The sequence below is a fragment of the Molothrus ater genome, chromosome 8 (assembly GCF_012460135.2).
Source record: "Molothrus ater isolate BHLD 08-10-18 breed brown headed cowbird chromosome 8, BPBGC_Mater_1.1, whole genome shotgun sequence".
NCBI classification, from domain to species: domain Eukaryota; kingdom Metazoa; phylum Chordata; class Aves; order Passeriformes; family Icteridae; genus Molothrus; species Molothrus ater.
In genome coordinates, this window is record NC_050485.2 from 22860678 (window position 1) to 22870154 (window position 9477).

The following is a 9477-nucleotide window of genomic DNA, read 5'->3' on the forward strand; positions in this document are numbered from 1 at the left end:
CGGGGGCGAAATAGTGGCTGATATCGGGCGGCAGAGCGGGGTCGTTTGGTCCCAGAGTTTGTGGCTGCGGACTGCTGGGAAGGGGGATCTTGGCTGCCAGGCTCCGCAGGAGAATCAAGCCGAGGCTGCGATCCCCAAGGGCTGCCGCTGATCCCGAGTGAGGGCTGAAGCCGGAGGATCCCCTTCTGGTGGGGTCCCAGACCCGCCGTGCCCCTTTGTTCCGGAAGGGTGCTCTCAATTTCATAAGTCAGCGCCTTCCAAAAAGCCGCGGAGAAGGCGGCTCTCCCACCACCAGACCCCAGAGCAGGGACACGGGGACTTTGAGAAGGGCACCCCACGAGTGCCCGGACCCATGGAAGGGGTGGGATGGGAGGAGACGAGGGGCTCCTGAAGCGCACTTTCCCCCGGAGAACCGGGGCGGGGCTCATTTCCCCGATGAGGACGATGGCAGGCCCCAGCTGCGCCCCACGGGGCAGCGGACACCGCTGACAGAGCACCCGCCACTGCTGGCCCCACCGCCTGCTGCCGCCGTCCCCTCCCGCTCCTGCCCGCGGGGAGATGAGTGTTCCCGTTAAAAAAAAAAAAAAAAAAAAAAAAAAAAAAAAAAAAAAAAAAAAAAAAAAAAAAATAAAGTTTAAAACAACATGGAAATGAAAGCCGCTATTGCAATTTCTGTAAAACTTGCTGTGGCCCTGGCCCGTCGGTGCCTGCTCTGCACAGCCGAGCCGGGGTCAGGGCCGCCGATGGGACCGGGCACTGCCGTCTCCTTGCATCCGGCCTCCCACTGCTGCAGACCGGCGCTGCCCAGTGCGACCCAGCGCTCCCGGCCTCGGCGGCAGGGTTTTGCCCGGTAGTTTGTGCTCTGCCCGCCTCATCCTCCCCGCTACGGGCTGCGACCGGCCCTCCAGGCCCCCTCCTCCCTGGCTGGGGCAAAGGCTGCCCTTCTCGTCTCCAGCGTGCCCGTGGTTTAGTGGCCACAAAGGACCGTGGGGATCCCACAGGACAGCCTGCTCTGGGGTATCCCCCACACAAAACAAACGGCACTGGCACGAAGAGTCGTGTCTGTGCACTCAGGTACACCTCCTCACTCATCACCAGCTATATCATCCCATCCTCATCCTCACACTCCCAGTGTTGCACACAAGCTCACAGGCACACTCATGAGCTCACAAACACCCATGCTCACAGTCACGCACATTCCCTTGCACACACACCGACGTTTGTGCAGGTATTCAAATGCTCCACACACTCACAGACAACTACGATCCCCTGCACACACAAGCTCTGACACTCGTTCTCATTCACGCCTTCACAGCTGAATGTATTCACACCCACAGTCACTCCCACAACAGGCAGTAACACACCCCAGTTCCTGTGCCTTCAGACACCCCCAGACACTTACACACTGACACACCAGTGCTGGTGGGTTCCTGCCACCCTCACCCAAGCCACAGCCCCGCTGTGGTACCCCAAGACCCGTCGCTGTCACCACAGCCGCCACCACAGCCCCTCACGGGAAGGCTGTGGAGACAGGGGGCGGCAGCAGCAACCACAGCCTCCCCTCGGCCCCGTGCCCGGCCGGTGCCCAGCCAGCCTGCCCCCGCCACCACCCAGCCCTGCCTGCCCGCTGGGGTCGGATTTCCCCCCCTCCTCCCAGTACCTGCCTCAGTTCTTGACTTCTGAACTCTTCAGGGAACTCGCTGGCGCCAGCTCCATCAACCAAAGTCCTTGTGGTTAGGAGGAGCTGGGAGAGGAGGGAGGGAGCGAGGGCTGGGGCCAGCCGGGGCCGGGAGGCTGCCCTCGGGCAGGGGCCCTTCTTGTCCCACAGGACTGCAGCTGCCTTTCCCCTTCCTCAGGATATGCCTGAGCTTCTTCTCCTGCCCCTTGTCACACAGGAGATGTGGGGCAGAGTCTGCTCACCTGCCCTGAGCATATCAGGTTGTCTCCACAGGGAAGCAATAAAAATGCCATGCCGGTCCTGCACAGTGCCACAAAGCCCTCTGCAGTGAGCTCTGACACCCAGAGGGACGCAGATCTGCTGCCAAGTCCTGAGACCCAGGAGATGCCCCCCTCCAGTAAATAAGACAGCTGCCTGATGCTGCTTGCACATCCCAAAGGCCCCAGCTGATGCCAGGAAAAGCCTTGGCCTCCCCTGTGCCAGGGATCCCCCAGGCTGAGCAGATGCTGAAGGCTCCAGAGGGACTGGCCTCCAGAAATCAGAAGGTCACCACCAGTGATTCAGTCTGGTTAGTGAGGGTCACAGCCCCCAGCTGCTGAGCTCAAGGTAGAGCTTTGGGGCAGTAAAACTTGTCAGGAGACAGATAACAGGTAAGTCAGAATTCCTTCTGGCCAGCACCCAGTGAGGACAAAGGAGAGGAGCAGGCAGGGCTAGGTCCTGACAGGGATTCAAAATTTCTGGAAATCAGTGGGAATTATTGATGAGTTTGAGGATGATGCAGAGCCCTAGGATTTATTCCCTGCATAAGCCAGACTTCACTTGCATCCTTGAGAAAGCCACACAGCTCCTGGCACTGGAAGTTTGGGCACTGCACATCTAAGCTCCAGGGCAACACCCAGTTGAGATGTCCCAGTTCAAATTGCTCCTGGCCCTTAGGCTCTCCAGGGCTGTGGCTTGAGCAGTACTGTAGAGCACAAGGCTCTGGAAATGTCCTCTCAATTAATATATGGGTTTTGCCTCCCTAATTCTGAGGCTAAAGAGGCCGTGCTTCAAGCTCACACACTGAGATATGTCAGGGTCAGTCCTGGTGCTTTCAGGTTCACATCCCAATGGGAGAGTCTACAAGGACCAGCACCCACTTGGAGATGCATCCAGTGAGCCTACAAATGGATCCCTGGGGTGGGGGCCAGAGGCACCCCAGCCCAGCTGCCTCTGCCTGGATCTGCAGTCAGTATGCTTCCATTTGCTGAGGGCTGGATTTGTCACTCTTTGCTAGGACTCTAAATGCCAGGCCCTGCAAAAAATAATTCAGATATCACACTCTAGGCAGAGCCCAGGGAGACAGACATTCCAGATGCTTCCCCAAACTGCTGCTTTAGTTCTTAGTTCTGTACAGAGAAATCCTGTTTTGTGGGAAACACCAGTAAGGTGGGTCAGACCTCCTTGGAGGCAGACAAAAACCTCCAATTCAGGAGCTGACACGTGCACTAAGTTGCTGCAAAATTCATACCTTAAGGAAGCCCAGTGTCCTTGCCCTCCACTTCTCCATAGCATCTGACCTCCTTCAGGTATCCACAGCCACTGTCCATGTTCCTGCAAGCCTTGAAACTTTTGTCCCCCTTCACCTACCCCAAACAGCTGTTGGGACAGCTTCATTTCTAAAATGGTGTTTTAATCCTGCCCCAGATGAGGGTTGAGAGCCCAGTTTATCCATGCTAGGAAATAACAATTAAGATGAGGGTTCTTCCTGATGCATAAGGCTCTCCCTCCCCACGAAGTGCCCGGGGATCCTTTCTCAGGTTTTCTCATTGATCGTGTGCATCTGCCTCCTGCTAGCAGAGAGGAGCAGCCCAGCCAGGGCCTGACCTCCACCCTCCACTCCCCTTTTCTCCGGCTTTGCTGGCTTGCCGGGGCTCCTCTTGGCCCCTGAGCTCCTTTGCAGCTCGGGGCTCCCGGGAGTTTGGCATCGCAAGCTGCCTCTCTGCCTCGCAGCTGCTGGCCGGGACACCGCTGCGAAATACAAGCCCTCCTGAGGGGACCGGGGACAAAAGTGGTGTGTCTGGGACCTTGGCAAGATCCCAGCAAAGCCCATTGGGCTCGGTCCGAAAACTGCGCTTCGAGCAGTGCTTTCCAGAACCTTTAATACTCTCTATATTGCTGAAAGGAGTGTGAGCAGCCCTGCCGCGGGCAGGTGCACGGCGAGAAACACCCCTGAGCAGAAGGGTGCACCCCGACTCCATCCCTGCCTCGTTTCCTTGCGCCGGGGCTCCCCAGCTCGGGTATTGTCCAGCTTTCTGCACGTCCGTCACCTCCCGCATCCCGCGCTCTCCCGCCACGGCCCCTGTGAAATCCATTGCGGCGGAGGCGCCGGTGCGGGCTCGGGCTGCGCACGGGGGCTGGCGGGAGAGCTCCGGGGCCAAGACGGCCCCGTCGGGGTTCCCTCGCCTCTCCCTGGAGCGGAAGGCGGGGTGCCCGCTGCCGTCGGGGCTCTATCCCTCAGCGCTGCCGCCCGCACTAAGTTATACCGCAGGTGTCGCGACAGACGCCGATAGCGAAGCAGGACGGCCCCCGCACCAACCGGCCTGGTTCCCGCGGGGCCGTGGGCTTCCCAACGGGAAATCTCGTTTTCCGCAGCTCCCACCGAGCCCGAGCCCGCACGGACGGCGGCGCCTTTTCCCGGGCTCACGGTCCGCAGGAAGGGCGGCCTGCGCTTCCTGAACGTTAAAAGCAATTAACACCATTTGGGGAATTTTTAATTGCTCTATAAAGCACGCTGTAAATAATTACTCCCAGCTCTGTTGATCCCCCGAATACGCACTGACAGTTGTAATTTATGGCTTTGGAAACGTAGTCCCGTGCATTCAGCATAACTCCTTATTACAGTAATGACTTAGCGCCGCTGCACTTAATGAGTATAAAGTGCCCGGCGCAGCGGGAGCCGCAGCATCGCACGAACTTCGCCCGCAACGATATTTCTCCCCTTTATGGTTACAAACGACCGAGGGGCTACGAGTTAATACGGCGGGGAAGGAGCGGCTGGGCCGGCTCCCCGCTCTGTCAACGACATCTCCCGGGGCAGTAGTTATCTACCAAAAATAAGTATTCAGAGCAGTCCGCAAACTGCCCCTTCACCCCTGGCTTCTTGGAGGGAACGAGTTCAGCGTGGGGATGTGCAGGGTGACGACTCATCGCACCTGTGGGCGCAAGCAGACGGGATCCGCACCGTCTCTCTGCCTCCCGCCTCCCGCTGCCCTGGGACTGACCAGCTCCATGCAACAGGCCGCGGGTCTCTCGTCCTTGCGGATCCTCCCCAGACGGGGGTACTCGCGGGGGGGGGGAATGGGGTGGTGCCCGGTGGGACCCGCCGTGCCCGGCGGCGCCCCATGAATATTCAGTGTCGCCGGTTGCCGGAGGAGCATCTGCCAATAAATTATTGGTCCTGCGGCACCAGCCCCTCTCTCCACCGTGCAGAAATGCGTGTAATCCCATTAGCCCCGTCCCCTTGGCCACCCGCCCCGCACCAGCCCCTCCGTAATGAACGGCGTCTGGCCGCCACCCCCGAGGGCACCGACGGCAGTGGGGGACACCGGGGGCTCTGCCCCGTTATTAACTCACAGTTTAATTACACTCTCCGTGCCAGCAAGGGAGCAGACATGGGCTGGTCACCCGCGTCCCTCCGCAGCCTCCCCCTGGGTCTCCCCCACTCCGAGAAACTCTGACCCCGGCGACAGCCAGGCCCTTCGCGACACAGAGGATGGCAATGGGGATACGGGCCGGTCCTGCGATTGCCCCTCACCCACGGGGGCTGCTCACCGCCGCCGGCCCCGGCTGCCGGCAGCTGCCCTGTTTGCTCGCCCGCCGGGGAAGCGGCGGCCTCTTTGTCTCCCCCCCGCCCCGAGCCTTAGGCCTTTTCCCCATCAGACAAAGTCCTGTTTTGCCAACAGATTTGTGTCTCTCTCCTCCCCGGCCCCCCATCTTAAAAGCCGCCCTCGGGGGCAGGGGCGCAGGCAGCTCCCAAAGCCGGGCAGGCGGGAAGCGGCCCGCCCTGCCGGCTCCGCTAACAGAGTAGCTTTCACTAATGAATGAGAAGATCCGATAATAATGGTCTTAATTATTGCAAACATTGTTACGGGCTTAGCTCTAAAAACCTCCAAACCCTCCTCGGTAAATCCTCGCGTTTGTTTGTTTATTTCCTCCCTCTTTTCCCCTCCCCGAGGTCAATTAGTACGCAAAAAGCAAATACAAATTATGATAGAACCAATGGGTAAACTTAAATCTAATTTGCTGCTGTTTGCATAAGCCTTTGGAGAGGAGGGCCGGGCAGGGGGGGCTGCCCCGTTCCCCCCAGGCAGCTGAGTACAGGTGGGTGGCTGCGGGGCGAGTCCCTGACCTGCCCGCGAGTCCCTTCCGTCCCCGAAGTCAAGAAACTCCGATGGGTTCAGGCGCTTTTCCTTATTTACACTTGTCTTTTTACAAGTGGTTCGTATATGGGCTGAAATATCTGGCCTGTAAATAAACAGAAAATATTCTTATACCTAAGGAAAGTACCGACAAACTTCAACACCACCGATTATAACTTATAGTAATTTTTGACCTAAGGATTTTTTCTTGACATGTACATACTGTACGTAATCGAAGTTAACATTTGTGAAGTTTTTATACCTTTTATTTTATGACATTTTGAAGTACGATTTTTGAAATTAACAGTTGACAGAGGAAAGTCTCCTAGCAAAGGAGACTTTCCCTGCTCACCATTTAACTAATTTTTGCACCTGTACTCATTGCTGACGTTTAAGAACATATTCAAATTCTGTCAGGGCACCTAAAAACTTGCCGCAGCGCTTGTCATTTGCAGCACAGATATTAGCCATGGCATAAAATCGGAGAAGTGATCTAGAAATAGGAAATCATGGGGGTTTCCGAACCCTAAGTCTCCCCTCGTGGCACCACCTGCTCCCCGCGGGTAAAACGCTGAGCGAGTGCCGCCCCGAGACCGATGCCTGGGGATGGGGAGCGCCAAGGATTATCTCTGTTTAAACACGATTGGCCACTGACGCAAAGAGTCATCTGCACACTTGTGAATTTAATCAATTATTTCCAGTTTTCACTTTCGTATTAAGTGTACTTTCCACCTGTAATTCGTTGTAATAGCCAGTGCTACAGCCTCTCGTCACCAAGTGACCACGGGGAGAAGTCAGAGCCGACTCCACCCCAAAGGTTTTGCGGATGTTTCTGACTGCCCAAGCGGAATGCCGAAAATCAGCTTAGAGAGAGCCCGACAGAAAACAAACATTAAACACCGTGTGTAAACATAAATCGGGAAGAAGAGTCGGTGACACCAGTTTCCCAGTTCCGCGCACATCACCAACGGCTTTGAATTGCCAGTGCCGGCAGGACCGGGGCTTGCAAAAGCTCACTGTTCCGTGTCATTGCTCCCTCCACGACTTTCCGGAGCGGGAGCTCCCGGGACTCCAGGAGAGCCCACCGTGCCTCGCTGGCCGGTCAAGGTCACTCACGGACACCGGGGCATGAAGGGATGTGGGTTTTTATAGGTGGGGAAATGAGCTGTGATTTCTGGAGACAAATACTTCAGCGCTCCGATGGAATGGAGCTACCCGAGGCATTCTATAATCTTCCAAGACAGTTTTCTCCTTTTCCTAAAGCATGCCCTGTGAAACAGGGACAACTTCCAGCCGCTCATCCTCTGCTGCGAATTTTCTCCAAATCTGTAAGTGGCAGGAGCTGAGGCTTCAGAGATGGAGGGGAAAGTGCCCACACAGATCGGAGCTCCCAGAGTCGAGATGCTGTACCCTGGGCAAAGCTCCTCTCCTCAGCTCCTGCTCTCAGGCTGTGAGGTCCGACACAGAGATGTGGGGCTGGTTGTGGGGACTTCAGTCCTAGGAGAAATCCTGATCTGTCTTCCCGTTCAGAGGGGAGCATCCTCCGAGCCGAGCCTCGAGTGCAGTCTCACCGAAGAGCCCCCGCAGGTCCAACCAGAAATAAGAGCTAAGGCAAGGCAGCGAGTGAGCTCGCAGCAGGGTTTGCAGAGAGATGCTGGGGGAGCTCTGGGGTCTGACACAGCCTGGTGCAAACCCCTCATCCATTCCCCAGCCTCGCTCAGCTCCAGGAGCAGCCCAACGACAAAGCTGGAGTTTTGACAGGGCACTGAACCTGCTGCAAAGGAAACGGCAGCTTTGACATCCCCTTCGTCCTCCCAGCAGATCTTTTCCCCTTTTTCCCAGGATTTTTACTGCTCACAGGAGATGAGTCAAGACATTTCCTTCTCCCCTTTCATAAATATTGCATCTCCCAAATGCAATTACCAAGGGCGAAGCAACACAAGTGTTTGCTAAATAAGATTATGTGATAATGTATTTTATGCCTGTGCTGTGACACCAGACAATCCCTCTATTAATAACAGCTCAATGAGATGTGGAAGTTCTTAACAGGGTGCTTTGGGGGATTTTTTTAATTTTTTTTTTTTTTTTTTTGCACCATGGGAAAGGCAAGCATAGTACCATAGCATCAGTTGTGTGGGAGGAAGAGCAATTCCGGGCACCAATTCAAATAGCAAGTGGAGCTGAAAGCAGCCCAGTTGTTCTGTAAATAACACATGGACTGGTTAGGGGTCCTGCTAACAGAGTGTAAATCTCTCACAGACTTTCATAATGCAGCTGGCCTAGAGAGGTTTGTGCACATTGCCACGGTCCTGTGAATGGATTAGTGCCTAACTAGGAGTATTTGGGGACCCTGTAGGTTTATCAGAAGTGCTCTGTGCTAGCCTATCCATCTCAAAATATTAATGACAGGCCTCACCTCTCCCTGAGACAAGACAAGAACAAGAAAAGCAATAACAAATCCACCCCTTGGTCCAACTTCCCTCAGCTGGAATAACTCAGTCAAAATATCCCAATCAAAACTCTCCTCTGGTGGGATCTCTCCAGATCTCACCTTAATCTGCTTGTTTATCCTTTTCTCCAGTGGCCATGTCCATCTGCCAACTCCTATTGACCCATCCATCCCTTGTGGTCCTCTGCCTCTCTCATATGACTCTCTGTGTGTCCCTTTGCATATGGCCAAAAGTAACTGGGGATGCTGGCTGCCCACCCTGAGACACTGAGCTGTGACCCCTATTTAGGGAGCCCTTTGAAAACTCTGTACTGCAAAGCCCAAGCCCTCTCAGTGGTCCCTGGCCCCAGCACCCACCTGTTAACATAAAAGCACCAGCCCCCAGGTCCACCCGCCTGCACAGCACCCAGCAGCCCCAGGGTGCCTTTGCAGGACGAGGGGACACACAGCACATTGCCTGTGCTGAGCTGCCCTCAGGGCAGCGCGCTGCAAGTGTGGGCAGCCCCAGGTATCCAAGTCTGGGATTTCCCTGCGGACTTTTTCTGCTTCAGCCCTTGAACTGACACAGATTCCCCCCCCCAGAGTCGCTGGCCAGAGCTTGGTCCTCTGGGTGGCAGGGCCATCATCCCCACGTTGATGCAGACAGGGTGACACATGAGTCCTTTGCCTTCCTTGATGCTTCCAGGGTAAATTCCTCCAGAGTCTGCAGAGTTTGGGCTCTCTATTTCACATTAGCACTAGTTTGTAGCTGCCCTCTGGCCCCTGGGGTGGAAGGTCAATCCTTTATTTACTTAGTCCTTCACTTAGTTCATCTGCAGCCCTCTCGGTGCCTTGCATAATAGGCACAAAATGGGCTGCTAAGCTGCTCTCTGGCCATGAGCCCGCACTCCTCAGCTCCTGTGCCCTGGAGAAGTGTGTTGCCTTCTCTGGGTGATACCAGTGCCACACAG